At 39.6% G+C, this 22,852-nt stretch overlaps 1 long non-coding RNA gene and 28 other non-coding genes across 29 annotated transcripts in view; 28 read left to right on the forward strand and 1 right to left on the reverse strand.

Moving 5' to 3' along the window:
- The window catches only part of LOC142948635 (uncharacterized), a 19,232-nt gene extending 3,221 nt beyond the window's left edge, over positions 1-16,011 (reverse strand). Inside the window, exon 1 of the long non-coding RNA XR_012953532.1 lies at positions 15,918-16,011. This is a non-coding gene — a long non-coding RNA (uncharacterized LOC142948635). The remainder of the gene's footprint in view (positions 1-15,917) is intronic.
- On the forward strand, positions 1,795-2,010 carry LOC142948731 (small nucleolar RNA U3). Its single transcript, XR_012953536.1, has one exon. It is a non-coding gene; the product is annotated as a small nucleolar RNA U3 (small nucleolar RNA).
- Positions 2,552-2,762, forward strand: LOC142948766 (small nucleolar RNA U3). The gene has a single exon (XR_012953568.1). It is a non-coding gene; the product is annotated as a small nucleolar RNA U3 (small nucleolar RNA).
- Positions 3,306-3,521, forward strand: LOC142948745 (small nucleolar RNA U3). Its single transcript, XR_012953548.1, has one exon. It is a non-coding gene; the product is annotated as a small nucleolar RNA U3 (small nucleolar RNA).
- LOC142948744 (small nucleolar RNA U3) lies at positions 4,063-4,278 on the forward strand. Its single transcript, XR_012953547.1, has one exon. It is a non-coding gene; the product is annotated as a small nucleolar RNA U3 (small nucleolar RNA).
- On the forward strand, positions 4,822-5,032 carry LOC142948762 (small nucleolar RNA U3). The gene has a single exon (XR_012953564.1). It is a non-coding gene; the product is annotated as a small nucleolar RNA U3 (small nucleolar RNA).
- LOC142948740 (small nucleolar RNA U3) lies at positions 5,576-5,786 on the forward strand. Its single transcript, XR_012953544.1, has one exon. It is a non-coding gene; the product is annotated as a small nucleolar RNA U3 (small nucleolar RNA).
- Positions 6,330-6,545, forward strand: LOC142948732 (small nucleolar RNA U3). Its single transcript, XR_012953537.1, has one exon. It is a non-coding gene; the product is annotated as a small nucleolar RNA U3 (small nucleolar RNA).
- Positions 7,089-7,304, forward strand: LOC142948733 (small nucleolar RNA U3). The gene has a single exon (XR_012953538.1). It is a non-coding gene; the product is annotated as a small nucleolar RNA U3 (small nucleolar RNA).
- LOC142948757 (small nucleolar RNA U3) lies at positions 7,848-8,063 on the forward strand. Its single transcript, XR_012953560.1, has one exon. It is a non-coding gene; the product is annotated as a small nucleolar RNA U3 (small nucleolar RNA).
- Positions 8,607-8,822, forward strand: LOC142948759 (small nucleolar RNA U3). Its single transcript, XR_012953561.1, has one exon. It is a non-coding gene; the product is annotated as a small nucleolar RNA U3 (small nucleolar RNA).
- On the forward strand, positions 9,366-9,576 carry LOC142948770 (small nucleolar RNA U3). The gene has a single exon (XR_012953572.1). It is a non-coding gene; the product is annotated as a small nucleolar RNA U3 (small nucleolar RNA).
- LOC142948735 (small nucleolar RNA U3) lies at positions 10,120-10,335 on the forward strand. Its single transcript, XR_012953540.1, has one exon. It is a non-coding gene; the product is annotated as a small nucleolar RNA U3 (small nucleolar RNA).
- On the forward strand, positions 10,879-11,094 carry LOC142948760 (small nucleolar RNA U3). The gene has a single exon (XR_012953562.1). It is a non-coding gene; the product is annotated as a small nucleolar RNA U3 (small nucleolar RNA).
- Positions 11,638-11,848, forward strand: LOC142948769 (small nucleolar RNA U3). Its single transcript, XR_012953571.1, has one exon. It is a non-coding gene; the product is annotated as a small nucleolar RNA U3 (small nucleolar RNA).
- On the forward strand, positions 12,392-12,607 carry LOC142948750 (small nucleolar RNA U3). Its single transcript, XR_012953553.1, has one exon. It is a non-coding gene; the product is annotated as a small nucleolar RNA U3 (small nucleolar RNA).
- LOC142948755 (small nucleolar RNA U3) lies at positions 13,151-13,366 on the forward strand. The gene has a single exon (XR_012953558.1). It is a non-coding gene; the product is annotated as a small nucleolar RNA U3 (small nucleolar RNA).
- Positions 13,910-14,125, forward strand: LOC142948754 (small nucleolar RNA U3). Its single transcript, XR_012953557.1, has one exon. It is a non-coding gene; the product is annotated as a small nucleolar RNA U3 (small nucleolar RNA).
- Positions 14,669-14,884, forward strand: LOC142948752 (small nucleolar RNA U3). Its single transcript, XR_012953555.1, has one exon. It is a non-coding gene; the product is annotated as a small nucleolar RNA U3 (small nucleolar RNA).
- Positions 15,428-15,643, forward strand: LOC142948737 (small nucleolar RNA U3). Its single transcript, XR_012953541.1, has one exon. It is a non-coding gene; the product is annotated as a small nucleolar RNA U3 (small nucleolar RNA).
- Positions 16,012-16,186: 175 nt separating the features above from the next.
- LOC142948747 (small nucleolar RNA U3) lies at positions 16,187-16,402 on the forward strand. The gene has a single exon (XR_012953550.1). It is a non-coding gene; the product is annotated as a small nucleolar RNA U3 (small nucleolar RNA).
- Positions 16,403-16,945: 543 nt separating this feature from the next.
- On the forward strand, positions 16,946-17,161 carry LOC142948748 (small nucleolar RNA U3). Its single transcript, XR_012953551.1, has one exon. It is a non-coding gene; the product is annotated as a small nucleolar RNA U3 (small nucleolar RNA).
- A 543-nt stretch (positions 17,162-17,704) lies between these two features.
- LOC142948768 (small nucleolar RNA U3) lies at positions 17,705-17,920 on the forward strand. Its single transcript, XR_012953570.1, has one exon. It is a non-coding gene; the product is annotated as a small nucleolar RNA U3 (small nucleolar RNA).
- Positions 17,921-18,463: 543 nt separating this feature from the next.
- Positions 18,464-18,679, forward strand: LOC142948738 (small nucleolar RNA U3). Its single transcript, XR_012953542.1, has one exon. It is a non-coding gene; the product is annotated as a small nucleolar RNA U3 (small nucleolar RNA).
- Positions 18,680-19,222: 543 nt separating this feature from the next.
- LOC142948776 (small nucleolar RNA U3) lies at positions 19,223-19,438 on the forward strand. The gene has a single exon (XR_012953576.1). It is a non-coding gene; the product is annotated as a small nucleolar RNA U3 (small nucleolar RNA).
- Positions 19,439-19,981: 543 nt separating this feature from the next.
- On the forward strand, positions 19,982-20,197 carry LOC142948756 (small nucleolar RNA U3). The gene has a single exon (XR_012953559.1). It is a non-coding gene; the product is annotated as a small nucleolar RNA U3 (small nucleolar RNA).
- A 543-nt stretch (positions 20,198-20,740) lies between these two features.
- On the forward strand, positions 20,741-20,956 carry LOC142948739 (small nucleolar RNA U3). Its single transcript, XR_012953543.1, has one exon. It is a non-coding gene; the product is annotated as a small nucleolar RNA U3 (small nucleolar RNA).
- A 543-nt stretch (positions 20,957-21,499) lies between these two features.
- Positions 21,500-21,710, forward strand: LOC142948767 (small nucleolar RNA U3). Its single transcript, XR_012953569.1, has one exon. It is a non-coding gene; the product is annotated as a small nucleolar RNA U3 (small nucleolar RNA).
- Positions 21,711-22,251: 541 nt separating this feature from the next.
- LOC142948749 (small nucleolar RNA U3) lies at positions 22,252-22,467 on the forward strand. The gene has a single exon (XR_012953552.1). It is a non-coding gene; the product is annotated as a small nucleolar RNA U3 (small nucleolar RNA).
- The last annotated feature ends 385 nt before the right edge of the window (positions 22,468-22,852 follow it).

Consider the following 22,852-nt stretch of genomic DNA (forward strand, 5'->3'; position numbering starts at 1 on the left):
GTATAACAACAATTTGACTTAACTCTCCACACATGGCACCTCCTCATGAGTCAGTAAACTACAGCTAACTCTTATTTCTTTTTTGGTTAAGGCTATGATTTAAAAAAAATAAATTAAGCTATGAAAAGTTTAAATGAGCTTACTTATTATAAACAGCTGATAAATGCAAGGTATCGACTTTATAACAATATTATATAGATATAACTAAGCAAGTTACAATATTGTCTAAGTTCTATCAACCAAATGATATTTCACTTAATGAATGACGTTTTAAATGACGTATACAGTATAATATATGCCTTTTTATGTAAGAATACTTAGCTACACTTCCAACTGTAACAACTGAAAGAGCACAACAGTAATTAAATAACAAAAAATCTTTGCATGTAGAGTCTTTTTATTCATCTCAGTACATTTTTTTACTTATTGATCTCATCTAGCCAGTATAATTGTTGCTTTTTAATAATGCATTAAGAGTTTATATAAACACTATTTCTACAAGTGGGATGCTTTATGATCCTAATATTACTACAAGACTGGGGATGTCTTGTATGAATATTTTAACAGTAACAGAAGTATAAAACATGTACATTGATTACATGAATACTATATGCGATTTATGTTGTAATATATTATGAACCATTGAATATCATTCTTTAATGTATTGGTGTGAAATATGGAATATTTTGAATATATTGAAATGAAGGAAAGAGTAGGAAATGGAAAGTTATTTCTCATAATGTAAATTATTCTCATCATGTCTGCAATAATGTATGTATTTGTCATGTCAGTGGACCTGATAAATTTACTTTCATGCATTAATAAACTATTTTAAGAAGACATGCCAGAGCCGTAGTGTTGACTGAGTTATGCGCAACGAAACTACTCTTCTATTGATAAGGAGGACATGTTACCCCTTCATTTGGCGTTACAAATTAAACATTATTCGCAGATAAAGACTGTGCCGCTGTTCCACAGCTGCAAACTGTATCGGTAAGTTTGTTGTCACAAACGTTTGTATTAATTAAGCATCAAGAAAAGGTTAATGGTTAAAGATTAACTCCTATACGACGTAATTATCCACCTTGGTGGTGCTCTCGACGGTTAGTGAAATGCTGCCCTCGTGTTGTGGGAGCCCATAGTGGGAAACCAACTGCTGGTTTGACAGCAATACTGATGATAAGAGCAGTATTTTACGGTGAAAACGAATGCAGGTTTTCGACATGATGTCGCCGTTAGATGTCGCAGACCATTTAGCATAATTTGAGTTGCAACGTTTTACATTTTATATGTCGACGCCTCCGGAAACCTTAAAGCGAGGGGGATCTGGCGTTTGAGTTGTAAACGGAACGAATGTATTTGCCAGGTTTCTGCGCGGAACATTACAAACGACGCACCATTCAGCATAACGAGAAAAAAATCAAATTTAACTAACGTAACTTCAACACTTTAAGTATTGCCTCTGTTGTGCTGTAATTTTGGACTGTAAATGTCCAAACAGCCCGGTCACTTGTAAAGATTCTGACTTGTGCAGTTCTTTAATATCTTCACAAATGAAAGAATGGGCGTCCACGACTCAAATCGCAAAGCATTGTGGGTCATACGGCGGACTTTAAAATTAAAATCGACATCTTAAGTAACAGTTTGGATTAAAGTTTTGTTGTCATCGTTGTGTTATGGTTATGCTCTATTTACTAATCTTCAGTGATCGTTTTGGGCATGTGTAACGGCGAACACCATGACTGAGAATGGTTGTCGTGTGAATGACTATCTGTTTTCACCCGTAAGATTGTTAAGACTATACTTTCAGGGATCATTTCTATAGTTTTTGACTTGAGAAATGTGTTTCTAAATTGTTTGGTCTCGCTAACCACGATGATGAGATACGATATTTCCCACTGAGCGCGAAGCGGGCACAGAGAAGTGATTCAGTTCACACGCTCTATGCCATTGATGACCGTTCTTTACTTCCTTGTGGAGTGAAGAGGTGGGGAATATGGACAGAGTGGTTATCCTGTTTTCTGTGTAATTGCAATATTTAACACTAGATTGTTGGCTATTTGTCTTATTGTGCAACAAAAGTTTAATCTAAAAACATATCTTGTGTGGTTGATAATCATGAAGCTTATTTATAGAAAAAATATCAAAACAAGCATCAAAGTGTTTGACAGACAGACATAATGCAGGTTTCCACATAAATATATATTTACAAACACGTGACTAAATCCAAATGAGGTCTGTAAACTACAAATTGCCTACAGATCGGATCTAACAGGAAGTACCTTTTTCTTTGACTTCCTGTTTATTCTTTGAAGGCGGCTGAAAACTTTCCGACTTGACCCCAGTTTTTTGTCAACGCCCCCTGTTGATGCCGCCTGCTCTCCTCTACTTTCCAGGCGAGGAGCAGTTCATCTTGAACGAGCCTAGTTACATAAACACACATGACTGGATGAGATGCAAGATGAGGAGGAGCTTGTTGATGCCAGAGAGGAACCCCGAGAGGGAATTATCGTCCTGTGAATGACTTACTGTTTTCACCTATAAGATTGTTAAGACTATACTTTCAGGGATCATTTCTATAGTTTTTGACTTGAGAAATGTGTTTCTAAATTGTTTGGTCTCGCTAACCACGATGATGTGATATTTCCCACTGAGCGCCAAGCGGGCACAGGGAAGTGATTCAGTTCACAGGCTTTCTGCCATTGATGACTGTTCTTTACTTCCTTGTGGAGTGAAGAGGTGGGGAATATGGACAGAGTGGTTATCCTATTTTCTTTGTAATTGTAATATTTAAAGCTAGATTGTTGGATGTTAGTCTCATGTTGTGCAACAAAGGTTTAATCTAAAAGCATATCTTGTGTGGTTGATAATAATGAAGCTTATTTATAGAAAAAATATCAAAACAAGCATCAAAGTGTTTGACAGACAGACATAATGCAGGTTTCCACATAAATATATATTTACAAACACGTGACTAAATCCAAACGAGGTCTGCAAACTACAAGTAGCCTACAGAGCGGATCTAACAGGAAGTACCTTTTTCTTTGACTTCCTGTTCATTCTTTGAAGGCGGCTGAAAACTGTCCGACTTGACCGCAGTTTTTTGTCAACGACCCCTGTTGCTGCCGCCTGCTCTCCTCTACTTTCCAGGCGAGGAGCAGTTCATCTTGAACGAGCCTAGTTACATAAACACACATGACTGGATGAGATGCAAGATGAGGAGGAGCTTGTTGATGGCAGAGAGGAACCCTGAGAGGGAATTATCGTCCTGTGAATGACTTACTGTTTTCACCCGTAAGATTGTTAAGACTATACTTTCAGGGATCATTTCTATAGTTTTTCACTTGAGAAATGTGTTTCTAAATTGTTTGGTCTCGCTAACCACGATGATGAGATGTGATATTTCCCACTGAGCGCGAAGCGGGCACAGAGAAGTGATTCAGTTCACACGCTCTATGCCATTGATGACCGTTCTTTACTTCCTTGTGGAGTGAAGAGGTGGGGAATATGGACAGAGTGGTTATCCTATTTTCTGTGTAATTGCAATATTTAACACTAGATTGTTGGCTATTTGTCTTATTGTGCAACAAAAGTTTAATCTAAAAACATATCTTGTGTGGTTGATAATCATGAAGCTTATTAATTGAAAAACTATCAAAAGAAGCATGAAAGTGTTTGACAGACAGACATAATGCAGGTTTCCACATAAATATATATTTACAAACACGTGACTAAATCCAAATGAGGTCTGTAAACTACAAATTGCCTACAGATCGGATCTAACAGGAAGTACCTTTTTCTTTGACTTCCTATTTATTCTTTGAAGGCGGCTGAAAACTTTCCGACTTGACCCCAGTTTTTTGTCAACGTCTCCTGTTGATGCCGCCTGCTCTCCTCTACTTTCCAGGCGAGGAGCAGTTCATCTTGAACGAGCCTAGTTACATAAACACACATGACTGGATGAGATGCAAGATGAGGAGGAGCTTGTTGATGGCAGAGAGGAACCCCGAGAGGGAATTATCGTCCTGTGAATGACTTACTGTTTTCACCCGTAAGATTGTTAAGACTATACTTTCAGGGATCATTTCTATAGTTTTTGACTTGAGAAATGTGTTTCTAAATTGTTTGGTCTCGCTAACCACGATGATGAGATGTGATATTTCCCACTGAGCGCCAAGCGGGCACAGAGAAGTGATTCAGTTCACACGCTTTCTGCTATTGATGACCGTTCTTTACTTCCTTGTGGAGTGAAGAGGTGGGGAATATGGACAGAGTGGTTATCCTATTTTCTTTGTAATTGTAATATTTAAAGCTAGATTGTTGGATATTAGTCTCATGTTGTGCAACAAAGGTTTAATCTAAAAGCATATCTTGTGTGGTTGATAATAATGAAGCTTATTTATAGAAAAAATATCAAAACAAGCATCAAAGTGTTTGACAGACAGACATAATGCAAGTTTCCACATAAATATATATTTACAAACACGTGACTAAATCCAAACGAGGTCTGTAAACTACAAATTGCCTACAGATCGGATCTAACAGGAAGTACCTTTTTCTTTGACTTCCTGTTTATTCTTGGAAGGCGGCTGAAAACTGTCCGACTTGACCCCAGTTTTTTGTCAACGTCCCCTGTTGATGCCGCCTGCTCTCCTCTACTTTCCAGGCGAGGAGCAGTTCATCTTGAACGAGCCTAGTTACATAAACACACATGACTGGATGAGATGCAAGATGAGGAGGAGCTTGTTCATGGCAGAGAGGAACCCCGAGAGGGAATTATCGTCCTGTGAATGACTTACTGTTTTCACCCGTAAGATTGTTAAGACTATACTTTCAGGGATCATTTCTATAGTTTTTGACTTGAGAAATGTGTTTCTAAATTGTTTGGTCTCGCTAACCACGATGATGTGATATTTCCCACTGAGCGCCAAGCGGGCACAGAGAAGTGATTCAGTTCACACGCTTTCTGCCATTGATGACCGTTCTTTACTTCCTTGTGGAGTGAAGAGGTGGGGAATATGGACAGAGTGGTTATCCTATTTTCTGTGTAATTGCAATATTTAACGCTAGTTTGTTGAATATTAGTCTGATGTTGTGCAACAAAGGTTTAATCTAGAAACATATCTTGTGTGGTTGATAATAATGAAGCTTATTAATTGAAAAAATATCAAAACAAGCATGAAAGTGTTTGACAGACAGACATAATGCAGGTTTCCACACAAATATATATTTACAAACACGTGACTAATTCCAAACAAGGTCCGTAAACTACAAATTGCCTACAGATCGGATCTAACAGGAAGTACCTTTTTCATTGACTTCCTGTTTATTCTTGGAAGGCGGCTGAAAACTGTCCGACTTGACCGCAGTTTTTTGTCAACGCCCCCTGTTGATGCCGCCTGCTCTCCTCTACTTTCCAGGCGAGGAGCAGTTCATCTTGAACGAGCCTAGTTACATAAACACACATGACTGGATGAGATGCAAGATGAGGAGGAGCTTGTTGATGGCAGAGAGGAACCCCGAGAGGGAATTATCGTCCTGTGAATGACTTACTGTTTTCACCCGTAAGATTGTTAAGACTATACTTTCAGGGATCATTTCTATAGTTTTTGACTTGAGAAATGTGTTTCTAAATTGTTTGGTCTCGCTAACCACGATGATGAGATGTGATATTTCCCACTGAGCGCCAAGCGGGCACAGAGAAGTGATTCAGTTCACACGCTTTCTGCCATTGATGACCGTTCTTTACTTCCTTGTGAAGAGGTGGGGAATATGGACAGAGTGGTTATCCTATTTTCTGTGTAATTGTAATATTTAAAGCTAGATTGTTGGATATTAGTCTCATGTTGTGCAACAAAAGTTTAATCTAAAAGCATATCTTGTGTGGTTGATAATCATGAAGCTTATTAATTGAAAAAATATCAAAAGAAGCATGAAAGTGTTTGACAGACAGACATAATGCAGGTTTCCACACAAATATATATTTACAAACACGTGACTAATTCCAAACGAGGTCCGTAAACTACAAATTGCCTACAGATCGGATCTAACAGGAAGTACCTTTTTCTTTGACTTCCTGTTTATTCTTTGAAGGCGGCTGAAAACTGGCCGACTTGACCGCAGTTTTTTGTCAACGTCCCCTGTTGCTGCCGCCTGCTCTCCTCTACTTTCCAGGCGAGGAGCAGTTCATCTTGAACGAGCCTAGTTACATAAACACACATGACTGGATGAGATGCAAGATGAGGAGGAGCTTGTTGATGGCAGAGAGGAACCCCGAGAGGGAATTATCGTCCTGTGAATGACTTACTGTTTTCACCCGTAAGATTGTTAAGACTATACTTTCAGGGATCATTTCTATAGTTTTTGACTTGAGAAATGTGTTTCTAAATTGTTTGGTCTCGCTAACCACGATGATGAGATGTGATATTTCCCACTGAGCGCCAAGCGGGCACAGAGAAGTGATTCAGTTCACACGCTTTCTGCCATTGATGACCGTTCTTTACTTCCTTGTGGAGTGAAGAGGTGGGGAATATGGACAGAGTGGTTATCCTATTTTCTTTGTAATTGTAATATTTAAAGCTAGATTGTTGGATATTAGTCTCATGTTGTGCAACAAAGGTTTAATCTAAAAGCATATCTTGTGTGGTTGATAATAATGAAGCTTATTTATAGAAAAAATATCAAAACAAGCATCAAAGTGTTTGACAGACACACATAATGCAAGTTTCAACATAAATATATATTTACAAACACGTGACTAATTCCAAACGAGGTCTGTAATCTACAAGTAGCCTACAGATCGGATCTAACAGGAAGTACCTTTTTCTTTGACTTCCTGTTTATTCTTTGAAGGCGGCTGAAAACTGTCCGACTTGACCGCAGTTTTTTGTCAACGCCCCCTGTTGATGCCGCCTGCTCTCCTCTACTTTCCAGGCGAGGAGCAGTTCATCTTGAACGAGCCTAGTTACATAAACACACATGACTGGATGAGATGCAAGATGAGGAGGAGCTTGTTGATGGCAGAGAGGAACCCCGAGAGGGAATTATCGTTCTGTGAATGACTTACTGTTTTCACCCGTAAGATTGTTAAGACTATACTTTCAGGGATCATTTCTATAGTTTTTGACTTGAGAAATGTGTTTCTAAATTGTTTGGTCTCGCTAACCACGATGATGAGATGTGATATTTCCCACTGAGCGCCAAGCGGGCACAGAGAAGTGATTCAGTTCACACGCTTTCTGCCATTGATGACCGTTCTTTACTTCCTTGTGGAGTGAAGAGGTGGGGAATATGGACAGAGTGGTCATCCTATTTTCTGTGTAATTGCAATATTTAACGCTAGTTTGTTGAATATTAGTCTGATGTTGTGCAACAAAAGTTTAATCTAAAAACATATCTTTTGTGGTTGATAATAATGAAGCTTATTCATAGAAAAAATATCAAAAGAAGCATCAAAGTGTTTGACAGACAGACATAATGCAGGTTTCCACACAAATATATATTTACAAACACGTGACTAAATCCAAACGAGGTCTGTAAACTACAAGTAGCCTACAGATCGGATCTAACAGGAAGTACCTTTTTCTTTGACTTCCTGTTTATTCTTTGAAGGCGGCTGAAAACTGGCCGACTTGACCGCAGTTTTTTGTCAACGCCCCCTGTTGATGCCGCCTGCTCTCCTCTACTTTCCAGGCGAGGAGCAGTTCATCTTAAACGAGCCTAGTTACATAAACACACATGACTGGATGAGATGCAAGATGAGGAGGAGCTTGTTGATGGCAGAGAGGAACCCCGAGAGGGAATTATCGTCCTGTGAATGACTTACTGTTTTCACCCGTAAGATTGTTAAGACTATACTTTCAGGGATCATTTCTATAGTTTTTGACTTGAGAAATGTGTTTCTAAATTGTTTGGTCTCGCTAACCACGATGATGAGATGTGATATTTCCCACTGAGCACCAAGCGGGCACAGAGAAGTGATTCAGTTCACACGCTTTCTGCTATTGATGACCGTTCTTTACTTCCTTGTGGAGTTAAGAGGTGGGGAATATGGACAGAGTGGTTATCCTATTTTCTTTGTAATTGTAATATTTAAAGCTAGATTGTTGGATATTAGTCTCATGTTGTGCAACAAAGGTTTAATCTAAAAGCATATCTTGTGTGGTTGATAATAATGAAGCTTATTTATAGAAAAAATATCAAAACAAGCATCAAAGTGTTTGACAGACACACATAATGCAAGTTTCAACATAAATATATATTTACAAACACGTGACTAAATCCAAACGAGGTCTGTAAACTACAAGTAGCCTACAGATCGGATCTAACAGGAAGTACCTTTTTCTTTGACTTCCTGTTTATTCTTTGAAGGCGGCTGAAAACTGGCCGACTTGACCGCAGTTTTTTGTCAACGCCCCCTGTTGATGCCGCCTGCTCTCCTCTACTTTCCAGGCGAGGAGCAGTTCATCTTAAACGAGCCTAGTTACATAAACACACATGACTGGATGAGATGCAAGATGAGGAGGAGCTTGTTGATGGCAGAGAGGAACCCCGAGAGGGAATTATCGTCCTGTGAATGACTTACTGTTTTCACCCGTAAGATTGTTAAGACTATACTTTCAGGGATCATTTCTATAGTTTTTGACTTGAGAAATGTGTTTCTAAATTGTTTGGTCTCGCTAACCACGATGATGAGATGTGATATTTCCCACTGAGCACCAAGCGGGCACAGAGAAGTGATTCAGTTCACACGCTTTCTGCTATTGATGACCGTTCTTTACTTCCTTGTGGAGTTAAGAGGTGGGGAATATGGACAGAGTGGTTATCCTATTTTCTTTGTAATTGTAATATTTAAAGCTAGATTGTTGGATATTAGTCTCATGTTGTGCAACAAAGGTTTAATCTAAAAGCATATCTTGTGTGGTTGATAATAATGAAGCTTATTTATAGAAAAAATATCAAAACAAGCATCAAAGTGTTTGACAGACACACATAATGCAAGTTTCAACATAAATATATATTTACAAACACGTGACTAAATCCAAACGAGGTCTGTAATCTACAAGTAGCCTACAGATCGGATCTAACAGGAAGTACCTTTTTCTTTGACTTCCTGTTTATTCTTTGAAGGCGGCTGAAAACTGTCCGACTTGACCGCAGTTTTTTGTCAACGCCCCCTGTTGATGCCGCCTGCTCTCCTCTACTTTCCAGGCGAGGAGCAGTTCATCTTGAACGAGCCTAGTTACATAAACACACATGACTGGATGAGATGCAAGATGAGGAGGAGCTTGTTGATGGCAGAGAGGAACCCCGAGAGGGAATTATCGTCCTGTGAATGACTTACTGTTTTCACCCGTAAGATTGTTAAGACTATACTTTCAGGGATCATTTCTATAGTTTTTGACTTGAGAAATGTGTTTCTAAATTGTTTGGTCTCGCTAACCAAGATGATGAGATGTGATATTTCCCACTGAGCGCCAAGCGGGCACAGAGAAGTGATTCAGTTCACACGCTTTCTGCCATTGATGACCGTTCTTTACTTCCTTGTGGAGAGGTGGCGAATATGGACAGAGTGGTTATCCTATTTTCTGTGTAATTGCAATATTTAACGCTAGTTTGTTGAATATTAGTCTGATGTTGTGCAACAAAAGTTTAATCTAAAAACATATCTTTTGTGGTTGATAATAATGAAGCTTATTCATAGAAAAAATATCAAAAGAAGCATCAAAGTGTTTGACAGACAGACATAATGCAGGTTTCCACACAAATATATATTTACAAACACGTGACTAAATCCAAACGAGGTCTGTAAACTACAAGTAGCCTACAGATCGGATCTAACAGGAAGTACCTTTTTCTTTGACTTCCTGTTTATTCTTTGAAGGCGGCTGAAAACTGTCCGACTTGACCGCAGTTTTTTGTCAACGCCCCCTGTTGATGCCGCCTGCTCTCCTCTACTTTCCAGGCGAGGAGCAGTTCATCTTGAACGAGCCTAGTTACATAAACACACATGACTGGATGAGATGCAAGATGAGGAGGAGCTTGTTGATGGCAGAGAGGAACCCCGAGAGGGAATTATCGTTCTGTGAATGACTTACTGTTTTCACCCGTAAGATTGTTAAGACTATACTTTCAGGGATCATTTCTATAGTTTTTGACTTGAGAAATGTGTTTCTAAATTGTTTGGTCTCGCTAACCACGATGATGAGATGTGATATTTCCCACTGAGCGCCAAGCGGGCACAGAGAAGTGATTCAGTTCACACGCTTTCTGCCATTGATGACCGTTCTTTACTTCCTTGTGGAGTGAAGAGGTGGGGAATATGGACAGAGTGGTCATCCTATTTTCTGTGTAATTGCAATATTTAACGCTAGTTTGTTGAATATTAGTCTGATGTTGTGCAACAAAAGTTTAATCTAAAAACATATCTTTTGTGGTTGATAATAATGAAGCTTATTCATAGAAAAAATATCAAAAGAAGCATCAAAGTGTTTGACAGACAGACATAATGCAGGTTTCCACACAAATATATATTTACAAACACGTGACTAAATCCAAACGAGGTCTGTAAACTACAAGTAGCCTACAGATCGGATCTAACAGGAAGTACCTTTTTCTTTGACTTCCTGTTTATTCTTTGAAGGCGGCTGAAAACTGGCCGACTTGACCGCAGTTTTTTGTCAACGCCCCCTGTTGATGCCGCCTGCTCTCCTCTACTTTCCAGGCGAGGAGCAGTTCATCTTAAACGAGCCTAGTTACATAAACACACATGACTGGATGAGATGCAAGATGAGGAGGAGCTTGTTGATGGCAGAGAGGAACCCCGAGAGGGAATTATCGTCCTGTGAATGACTTACTGTTTTCACCCGTAAGATTGTTAAGACTATACTTTCAGGGATCATTTCTATAGTTTTTGACTTGAGAAATGTGTTTCTAAATTGTTTGGTCTCGCTAACCACGATGATGAGATGTGATATTTCCCACTGAGCACCAAGCGGGCACAGAGAAGTGATTCAGTTCACACGCTTTCTGCTATTGATGACCGTTCTTTACTTCCTTGTGGAGTTAAGAGGTGGGGAATATGGACAGAGTGGTTATCCTATTTTCTTTGTAATTGTAATATTTAAAGCTAGATTGTTGGATGTTAGTCTCATGTTGTGCAACAAAGGTTTAATCTAAAAGCATATCTTGTGTGGTTGATAATAATGAAGCTTATTTATAGAAAAAATATCAAAACAAGCATCAAAGTGTTTGACAGACACACATAATGCAAGTTTCAACATAAATATATATTTACAAACACGTGACTAAATCCAAACGAGGTCTGTAATCTACAAGTAGCCTACAGATCGGATCTAACAGGAAGTACCTTTTTCTTTGACTTCCTGTTTATTCTTTGAAGGCGGCTGAAAACTGTCCGACTTGACCGCAGTTTTTTGTCAACGCCCCCTGTTGCTGCCGCCTGCTCTCCTCTACTTTCCAGGCGAGGAGCAGTTCATCTTGAACGAGCCTAGTTACATAAACACACATGACTGGATGAGATGCAAGATGAGGAGGAGTTTGTTGATGGCAGAGAGGAACCCCGAGAGGGAATTATCGTCCTGTGAATGACTTACTGTTTTCACCCGTAAGATTGTTAAGACTATACTTTCAGGGATCATTTCTATAGTTTTTGACTTGAGAAATGTGTTTCTAAATTGTTTGGTCTCGCTAACCAAGATGATGAGATGTGATATTTCCCACTGAGCGCCAAGCGGGCACAGAGAAGTCATTCAGTTCACACGCTTTCTGCCATTGATGACCGTTCTTTACTTCCTTGTGAAGAGGTGGGGAATATGGACAGAGTGGTTATCCTATTTTCTGTGTAATTGTAATATTTAAAGCTAGATTGTTGGATATTAGTCTCATGTTGTGCAACAAAGGTTTAATCTAAAAGCATATCTTGTGTGGTTGATAATCATGAAGCTTATTAATTGAAAAAATATCAAAACAAGCATCAAAGTGTTTGACAGACACACATAATGCAAGTTTCCACATAAATATATATTTACAAACACGTGACTAATTCCAAACGAGGTCCGTAAACTACAAATTGCCTACAGATCGGATCTAACAGGAAGTACCTTTTTCTTTGACTTCCTGTTTATTCTTTGAAGGCGGCTGAAAACTGTCCGACTTGACCGCAGTTTTTTGTCAACGTCCCCTGTTGATGCCGCCTGCTCTCCTCTACTTTCCAGGCGAGGAGCAGTTCATCTTGAACGAGCCTAGTTACATAAACACACATGACTGGATAAGATGCAAGATGAGGAGGAGCTTGTTGATGGCAGAGAGGAACCCCGAGAGGGAATTATCGTCCTGTGAATGACTTACTGTTTTCACCCGTAAGATTGTTAAGACTACACTTTCAGGGATCATTTCTATAGTCTTTGACTTGAGAAATGTGTTTCTAAATTGTTTGGTCTCGCTAACCACGATGATGAGATGTGATATTTCCCACTGAGCGCCAAGCGGGCACAGAGAAGTGATTCAGTTCACACGCTTTCTGCCATTGATGACCGTTCTTTACTTCCTTGTGGAGTGAAGAGGTGGGGAATATGGACAGAGTGGTTATCCTATTTTCTGTGTAATTGCAATATTTAACGCTAGTTTGTTGAATATTAGTCTGATGTTGTGCAACAAAAGTTTAATCTAAAAACATATCTTTTGTGGTTGATAATAATGAAGCTTATTCATAGAAAAAATATCAAAAGAAGTATCAAAGTGTTTGACAGACAGACATAATGCAGGTTTCCACATAAATATATATTTACAAACACGTGACTAAATCCAAACGAGGTCTGTAATCTACAAGTAGCCTACAGATCGGATCTAACAGGAAGTACCTTTTTCTTTGACTTCCTGTTTATTCTTTGAAGGCGGCTGAAAACTGTCCGACTTGACCGCAGTTTTTTGTCAACGACCCCTGTTGATGCCGCCTGCTCTCCTCTACTTTCCAGGCGAGGTGCAGTTCATCTTGAACGAGCCTAGTTACATAAACACACATGACTGGATGAGATGCAAGATGAGGAGGAGCTTGTTGATGGCAGAGAGGAACCCCGAGAGGGAATTATCGTTCTGTGAATGACTTACTGTTTTCACCCGTAAGATTGTTAAGACTATACTTTCAGGGATCATTTCTATAGTTTTTGACTTGAGAAATGTGTTTCTAAATTGTTTGGTCTCGCTAACCACGATGATGAGATGTGATATTTCCCACTGAGCGCCAAGCGGGCACAGAGAAGTGATTCAGTTCACACGCTTTCTGCCATTGATGACTGTTCTTTACTTCCTTGTGGAGTGAAGAGGTGGAGAATATGGACAGAGTGGTTATCCTATTTTCTGTGTAATTGCAATATTTAACGCTAGTTTGTTGAATATTAGTCTGATGTTGTGCAACAAAAGTTGAATCTAAAAACATATCTTTTGTGGTTGATAATAATGAAGCTTATTCATAGAAAAAATATCAAAAGAAGCATCAAAGTGTTTGACAGACAGACATAATGCAGGTTTCCACATAAATATATATTTACAAACACGTGACTAAATCCAAACGAGGTCTGTAAACTACAAGTAGCCTACAGATCGGATCTAACAGGAAGTACCTTTTTCTTTGACTTCCTGTTTATTCTTTGAAGGCGGCTGAAAACTGTCCGACTTGACCGCAGTTTTTTGTCAACGTCCCCTGTTGATGCCGCCTGCTCTCCTCTACTTTCCAGGCGAGGAGCAGTTCATCTTGAACGAGCCTAGTTACATAAACACACATGACTGGATGAGATGCAAGATGAGGAGGAGCTTGTTGATGGCAGAGAGGAACCCCGAGAGGGAATTATCGTCCTGTGAATGACTTACTGTTTTCACCCGTAAGATTGTTAAGACTATACTTTCAGGGATCGTTTCTATAGTTTTTGACTTGAGAAATGTGTTTCTAAATTGTTTGGTCTCGTTAACCACGATGATGAGATGTGATATTTCCCACTGAGCGCCAAGCGGGCACAGAGAAGTGATTCAGTTCACACGCTTTCTGCCATTGATGACCGTTATTTACTTCCTTGTGGAGTGAAGAGGTGGGGAATATGGACAGAGTGGTCATCCTATTTTCTGTGTAATTGTAATATTTAAAGCTAGATTGTTGGATATTAGTCTCATGTTGTGCAACAAAGGTTTAATCTAAAAGCATATCTTGTGTGGTTGATAATCATGAAGCTTATTAATTGAAAAAATATCAAAACAAGCATCAAAGTGTTTGACAGACACACATAATGCAAGTTTCCACATAAATATATATTTACAAACACGTGACTAATTCCAAACGAGGTCCGTAAACTACAAATTGCCTACAGATCGGATCTAACAGGAAGTACCTTTTTCTTTGACTTCCTGTTTATTCTTTGAAGGCGGCTGAAAACTGTCCGACTTGACCGCAGTTTTTTGTCAACGTCCCCTGTTGATGCCGCCTGCTCTCCTCTACTTTCCAGGCGAGGAGCAGTTCATCTTGAACGAGCCTAGTTACATAAACACACATGACTGGATAAGATGCAAGATGAGGAGGAGCTTGTTGATGGCAGAGAGGAACCCCGAGAGGGAATTATCGTCCTGTGAATGACTTACTGTTTTCACCCGTAAGATTGTTAAGACTACACTTTCAGGGATCATTTCTATAGTTTTTGACTTGAGAAATGTGTTTCTAAATTGTTTGGTCTCGCTAACCACGATGATGAGATGTGATATTTCCCACTGAGCGCCAAGCGGGCACAGAGAAGTGATTCAGTTCACACGCTTTCTGCCATTGATGACCGTTCTCTACTTCCTTGTGGAGTGAAGAGGTGGGGAATATGGACAGAGTGGTTATCCTATTTTCTGTGTAATTGCAATATTTAACGCTAGTTTGTTGAATATTAGTCTGATGTTGTGCAACAAAAGTTTAATCTAAAAACATATCTTTTGTGGTTGATAATAATGAAGCTTATTCATAGAAAAAATATCAAAAGAAGTATCAAAGTGTTTGACAGACACACATAATGCAGGTTTCCACATAAATATATATTTACAAACACGTGACTAAATCCAAACGAGGTCTGTAATCTACAAGTAGCCTACAGATCGGATCTAACAGGAAGTACCTTTTTCTTTGACTTCCTGTTTATTCTTTGAAGGCGGCTGAAAACTGTCCGACTTGACCGCAGTTTTTTGTCAACGTCCCCTGTTGATGCCGCCTGCTCTCCTCTACTTTCCAGGCGAGGAGCAGTTCATCTTGAACGAGCCTAGTTACATAAACACACATGACTGGATGAGATACAAGATGAGGAGGAGCTTGTTGATGGCAGAGAGGAACCCCGAGAGGGAATTATCGTCCTGTGAATGACTTACTGTTTTCACCCGTAAGATTGTTAAGACTATACTTTCAGGGATCATTTCTATAGTTTTTGACTTGAGAAATGTGTTTCTAAATTGTTTGGTCTCGCTAACCACGATGATGAGATGTGATATTTCCCACTGAGCGCCAAGCGGGCACAGAGAAGTGATTCAGTTCACACGCTTTCTGCCATTGATGACCGTTCTTTACTTCCTTGTGGAGTGAAGAGGTGGGGAATATGGACAGAGTGGTCATCCTATTTTCTGTGTAATTGTAATATTTAAAGCTAGATTGTTAGCTATTAGTCTCATGTTGTGCAACAAAGGTTGAATCTAAAAACATATCTTCTGTGGTTGATAATCATGAAGCTTATTTATAGAAAAAATATCAAAACAAGCATCAAAGTGTTTGACAGACACACATAATGCAAGTTTCCACATAAATATATATTTACAAACACGTGACTAACTCCAAACGAGGTCCGTAAACTACAAATTGCCTACAGATCGGATCTAACAGGAAGTACCTTTTTCTTTGACTCTCTGTTTATTCTTTGAAGGTGGCTGAAAACTGTCCGACTTGACCCCAGTTTTTTGTCAACGACCCCTGTTGATGCCGCCTGCTCTCCTCTACTTTCCAGGCGAGGAGCAGTTCATCTTGAACGAGCCTAGTTACATAAACACACATGACTGGATGAGATGCAAGATGAGGAGGAGCTTGTTGATGGCAGAGAGGAACCCCGAGAGGGAATTATCGTTCTGTGAATGACTTACTGTTTTCACCTGTAAGATTGTTAAGACTACACTTTCAGGGATCATTTCTATAGTTTTTGACTTGAGAAATGTGTTTCTAAATTGTTTGGTCTCGCTAACCACGATGATGAGATGTGATATTTCCCACTGAGCGCCAAGCGGGCACAGAGAAGTGATTCAGTTCACACGCTTTCTGCCATTGATGACCGTTCTTTACTTCCTTGTGGAGTGAAGAGGTGGGGAATATGGACAGAGTGGTTATCCTGTTTTCTGTGTAATTGTAATATTTAATGCTAGATTGTTAGCTATTAGTCTCATGTTGTGCAACAAAGGTTTAATCTAAAAACGTATCTTGTGTGGTTGATAATCATGAAGGTTATTAATTGAAAAAATATCAAAACAAGCATCAAAGTGTTTGACAGACACACATAATGCAAGTTTCCACATAAATATATATTTACAAACACGTGACTAATTCCAAACGAGGTCCGTAAACTACAAATTGCCTACAGATGGGATCTAACAGGAAGTACCTTTTTCTTTGACTCTCTGTTTATTCTTTGAAGGTGGCTGAAAACTGTCCGACTTGACCCCAGTTTTTTGTCAACGACCCCTGTTGATGCCGCCTGCTCTCCTCTACTTTCCAGGCGAGGAGCAGTTCATCTTGAACGAGCCTAGTTACATAAACACACATGACTGGATGAGATGCAAGATGAGGAGGAGTTTGTTGATGGCAGAGAGGAACCCCGAGAGGGAATTATCGTTCTGTGAATGACTTACTGTTTTCACCTGTAAGATTGTTAAGACTACACTTTCAGGGATCATTTCTATAGTTTTTGACTTGAGAAATGTGTTTCTAAATTGTTTGGTCTCGCTAACCACGATGATGAGATGTGATATTTCCCACTGAGCGCCAAGCGGGCACAGAGAAGTGATTCAGTTCACACGCTTTCTGCCATTGATGACCGTTCTTTACTTCCTTGTGGAGTGAAGAGGTGGGGAATATGGACAGAGTGGTTATCCTGTTTTCTGTGTAATTGTAATATTTAATGCTAGATTGTTAGCTATTAGTCTCATGTTGTGCAACAAACGTTTAATCTAAAAACATATCTTGTGTGGTTGATAATCATGAAGCTTATTAATTGAAAAAATATCAAAACAAGCATCAAAGTGTTTGACAGACACACATAATGCAAGTTTCCACATAAATATATATTTACAAACACGTGACTAATTCCAAACGAGGTCCGTAAACTACAAATTGCCTACAGATCGGATCTAACAGGAAGTACCTTTTTCTTTGACTTCCTGTTTATTCTTTGAAGGCAGCTGAAAACTGTCCGACTTGACCGCAGTTTTTTGTCAACGCCCCCTGTTGCTGCCGCCTGCTCTCCTCTACTTTCCAGGCGAGGAGCAGTTCATCTTGAACGAGCCTAGTTACATAAACACACATGACTGGATGAGATACAAGATGAGGAGGAGCTTGTTGATGGCAGAGAGGAACCCCGAGAGGGAATTATCGTCCTGTGAATGACTTACTGTTTTCACCCGTAAGATTGTTAAGACTATACTTTCAGGGATCATTTCTATAGTTTTTGACTTGAGAAATGTGTTTCTAAATTGTTTGGACTCGCTAACCACGATGATGAGATGTGATATTTCCCACTGAGCGCCAAGCGGGCACAGAGAAGTGATTCAGTTCACACGCTTTCTGCCATTGATGACCGTTCTTTACTTCCTTGTGGAGTGAAGAGGTGGGGAATATGGACAGAGTGGTTATCCTATTTTCTGTGTAATTGTAATATTTAACGCTAGTTTGTTGGATATTAGTCTCATGTTGTGCAACAAAAGTTTAATCTACAAACATATCTTCTGTGGTTGATAATCATGAAGCTTATTAATTGAAAAAATATCAAAAGAAGCATCAAAGTGTTTGACAGACAGACATAATGCAAGTTTCCACATAAATATATATTTACAAACACGTGACTAAATCCAAACGAGGTCTGCAAACTACAAGTAGCCTACAGATCGGATTTAACAGGAAGTACCTTTTTCATTGACTTCCTGTTTATTCTTGGAAGGCGGCTGAAAACTGTCCGACTTGACCGCAGTTTTTTGTCAACGTCCCCTGTTGATGCCGCCTGCTCTCCTCTACTTTCCAGGCGAGGAGCAGTTCATCTTGAACGAGCCTAGTTACATAAACACACATGACTGGATGAGATGCAAGATGAGGAGGAGCTTGTTGATGGCAGAGAGGAACCCCGAGAGGGAATTATCGTCCTGTGAATGACTTACTGTTTTCACCCGTAAGATTGTTAAGACTATACTTTCAGGGATCATTTCTATAGTTTTTGACTTGAGAAATGTGTTTCTAAATTGTTTGGTCTCGCTAACCACGATGATGAGATGTGATATTTCCCACTGAGCGCCAAGCGGGCACAGAGAAGTGATTCAGTTCACACGCTTTCTGCCATTGATGACCGTTCTTTACTTCCTTGTGGAGTGAAGAGGTGGGGAATATGGACAGAGTGGTTATCCTATTTTCTGTGTAATTGTAATATTTAACGCTAGTTTGTTGGATATTAGTCTCATGTTGTGCAACAAAGGTTTAATCTAAAAGCATATCTTGTGTGGTTGATAATCATGAAGCTTATTAATTGAAAAAATATCAAAAGAAGCATCAAAGTGTTTGACAGACAGACATAATGCAGGTTTCCACACAAATATATATTTACAAACACGTGACTAAATCCAAACGAGGTCTGTAAACTACAAGTAGCCTACAGATCGGATCTAACAGGAAGTACCTTTTTCTTTGACTTCCTGTTTATTCTTTGAAGGCAGCTGAAAACTGTCCGACTTGACCGCAGTTTTTTGTCAACGCCCCCTGTTGCTGCCGCCTGCTCTCCTCTACTTTCCAGGCGAGGAGCAGTTCATCTTGAACGAGCCTAGTTACATAAACACACATGACTGGATGAGATACAAGATGAGGAGGAGCTTGTTGATGGCAGAGAGGAACCCCGAGAGGGAATTATCGTCCTGTGAATGACTTACTGTTTTCACCCGTAAGATTGTTAAGACTATACTTTCAGGGATCATTTCTATAGTTTTTGACTTGAGAAATGTGTTTCTAAATTGTTTGGACTCGCTAACCACGATGATGAGATGTGATATTTCCCACTGAGCGCCAAGCGGGCACAGAGAAGTGATTCAGTTCACACGCTTTCTGCCATTGATGACCGTTCTTTACTTCCTTGTGGAGTGAAGAGGTGGGGAATATGGACAGAGTGGTTATCCTATTTTCTGTGTAATTGTAATATTTAACGCTAGTTTGTTGGATATTAGTCTCATGTTGTGCAACAAAAGTTTAATCTACAAACATATCTTCTGTGGTTGATAATCATGAAGCTTATTAATTGAAAAAATATCAAAAGAAGCATCAAAGTGTTTGACAGACAGACATAATGCAAGTTTCCACATAAATATATATTTACAAACACGTGACTAAATCCAAACGAGGTCTGCAAACTACAAGTAGCCTACAGATCGGATTTAACAGGAAGTACCTTTTTCATTGACTTCCTGTTTATTCTTGGAAGGCGGCTGAAAACTGTCCGACTTGACCGCAGTTTTTTGTCAACGTCCCCTGTTGATGCCGCCTGCTCTCCTCTACTTTCCAGGCGAGGAGCAGTTCATCTTGAACGAGCCTAGTTACATAAACACACATGACTGGATGAGATGCAAGATGAGGAGGAGCTTGTTGATGGCAGAGAGGAACCCCGAGAGGGAATTATCGTCCTGTGAATGACTTACTGTTTTCACCCGTAAGATTGTTAAGACTATACTTTTAGGGATCATTTCTATAGTTTTTGACTTGAGAAATGTGTTTCTAAATTGTTTGGACTCGCTAACCACGATGATGAGATGTGATATTTCCCACTGAGCGCCAAGCGGGCACAGAGAAGTGATTCAGTTCACATGCTTTCTGCCATTGATGACCGTTCTTTACTTCCTTGTGGAGTGAAGAGGTGGGGAATATGGACAGAGTGGTTATCCTATTTTCTGTGTAATTGTAATATTTAAAGCTAGATTGTTGGATATTAGTCTCATGTTATGCAACAAAGGTTTAATCTAAAAGCATATCTTGTGTGGTTGATAATCATGAAGCTTATTAATTGAAAAAATATCAAAACAAGCATCAAAGTGTTTGACAGACACACATAATGCAAGTTTCCACATAAATATATATTTACAAACACGTGACTAATTCCAAACGAGGTCCGTAAACTACAAATTGCCTACAGATCGGATCTAACAGGAAGTACCTTTTTCTTTGACTTCCTGTTTATTCTTTGAAGGCGGCTGAAAACTGTCCGACTTGACCGCAGTTTTTTGTCAACGTCCCCTGTTGATGCCGCCTGCTCTCCTCTACTTTCCAGGCGAGGAGCAGTTCATCTTGAACGAGCCTAGTTACATAAACACACATGACTGGATGAGATGCAAGATGAGGAGGAGCTTGTTGATGGCAGAGAGGAACCCCGAGAGGGAATTATCGTCCTGTGAATGACTTACTGTTTTCACCCGTAAGATTGTTAAGACTATACTTTCAGGGATCATTTCTATAGTTTTTGACTTGAGAAATGTGTTTCTAAATTGTTTGGTCTCGCTAACCACGATGATGAGATGTGATATTTCCCACTGAGCGCCAAGCGGGCACAGAGAAGTGATTCAGTTCACACGCTTTCTGCCATTGATGACCGTTCTTTACTTCCTTGTGGAGTGAAGAGGTGGGGAATATGGACAGAGTGGTTATCCTATTTTCTGTGTAATTGTAATATTTAACGCTAGTTTGTTGGATATTAGTCTCATGTTGTGCAACAAACGTTTCGTCTAAAAACATATCTTTTGTGGTTTATAATAATGAAGCTTATTCATAGAAAAAATATCAAAAGAAGCATCAAAGTGTTTGACAGACAGACATAATGCAGGTTTCCACATAAATATATATTTACAAACACGTGACTAAATCCAAACGAGGTCTGTAAACTACAAGTAGCCTACAGATCGGATCTAACAGGAAGTACCTTTTTCTTTGACTTCCTGTTTATTCTTTGAAGGCGGCTGAAAACTGGCCGACTTGACCGCAGTTTTTTGTCAACGTCCCCTGTTGATGCCGCCTGCTCTCCTCTACTTTCCAGGCGAGGTGCAGTTCATCTTAAACGAGCCTAGTTACATAAACACACATGACTGGATGAGATGCAAGATGAGGAGGAGTTTGTTGATGGCAGAGAGGAACCCCGAGAGGGAATTATCGTCCTGTGAATGACTTACTGTTTTCACCCGTAAGATTGTTAAGACTATACTTTCAGGGATCATTTCTATAGTTTTTGACTTGAGAAATGTGTTTCTAAATTGTTTGGTCTCGCTAACCACGATGATGTGATATTTCCCACTGAGCGCCAAGCGGGCACAGAGAAGTCATTCAGTTCACACGCTCTATGCCATTGATGACCGTTCTTTACTTCCTTGTGGAGTTAAGAGGTGGGGAATATGGACAGAGTGGTTATCCTGTTTTCTGTGTAATTGCAATATTTAACACTAGATTGTTGGCTATTTGTCTTATTGTGCAACAAAAGTTTAATCTAAAAACATATCTTATGTGGTTGATAATCATGAAGCTTATTTATAGAAAAAATATCAAAAGAAGCATGAAAGTGTTTGACAGACACACATAATGCAGGTTTCCACACAAATATATATTTACAAACACGTGACTAATTCCAAACAAGGTCCGTAAACTACAAATTGCCTACAGATCGGATCTAACAGGAAGTACCTTTTTCTTTGACTTCCTGTTTATTCTTTGAAGGCGGCTGAAAACTGTCCGACTTGACCGCAGTTTTTTGTCAACGCCCCCTGTTGATGCCGCCTGCTCTCCTCTACTTTCCAGGCGAGGAGCAGTTCATCTTGAACGAGCCTAGTTACATAAACACACATGACTGGATGAGATGCAAGATGAGGAGGAGCTTGTTGATGGCAGAGAGGAACCCCGAGAGGGAATTATCGTCCTGTGAATGACTTACTGTTTTCACCCGTAAGATTGTTAAGACTACACTTTCAGGGATCATTTCTATAGTTTTTGACTTGAGAAATGTGTTTCTAAATTGTTTGGTCTCGCTAACCACGATGATGAGATGTGATATTTCCCACTGAGCGCCAAGCGGGCACAGAGAAGTGATTCAGTTCACACGCTTTCTGCCATTGATGACCGTTCTTTACTTCCTTGTGGAGTGAAGAGGTGGGGAATATGGACAGAGTGGTTATCCTGTTTTCTGTGTAATTGCAATATTTAACACTAGATTGTTGGCGATTTGTCTTATTGTGCAACAAAAGTTTAATCTAAAAACATATCTTTTGTGGTTGATAATCATGAAGCTTATTAATTGAAAAACTATCAAAAGAAGCATGAAAGTGTTTGACAGACAGACATAATGCAGGTTTCCACATAAATATATATTTACAAACACGTGACTAAATCCAAATGAGGTCTGTAAACTAAAAATTGCCTACAGATCGGATCTAACAGGAAGTACCTTTTCCTTTGACTTCCTATTTATTCTTTGAAGGCGGCTGAAAACTTTCCGACTTGACCCCAGTTTTTTGTCAACGCCCCCTGTTGATGCCGCCTGCTCTCCTCTACTTTCCA

Source organism: Anarhichas minor, unplaced genomic scaffold (genome assembly GCF_050575085.1).
Source record: "Anarhichas minor isolate MPS153535 unplaced genomic scaffold, ASM5057508v1 ptg000012l, whole genome shotgun sequence".
NCBI lineage: Eukaryota > Metazoa > Chordata > Actinopteri > Perciformes > Anarhichadidae > Anarhichas > Anarhichas minor.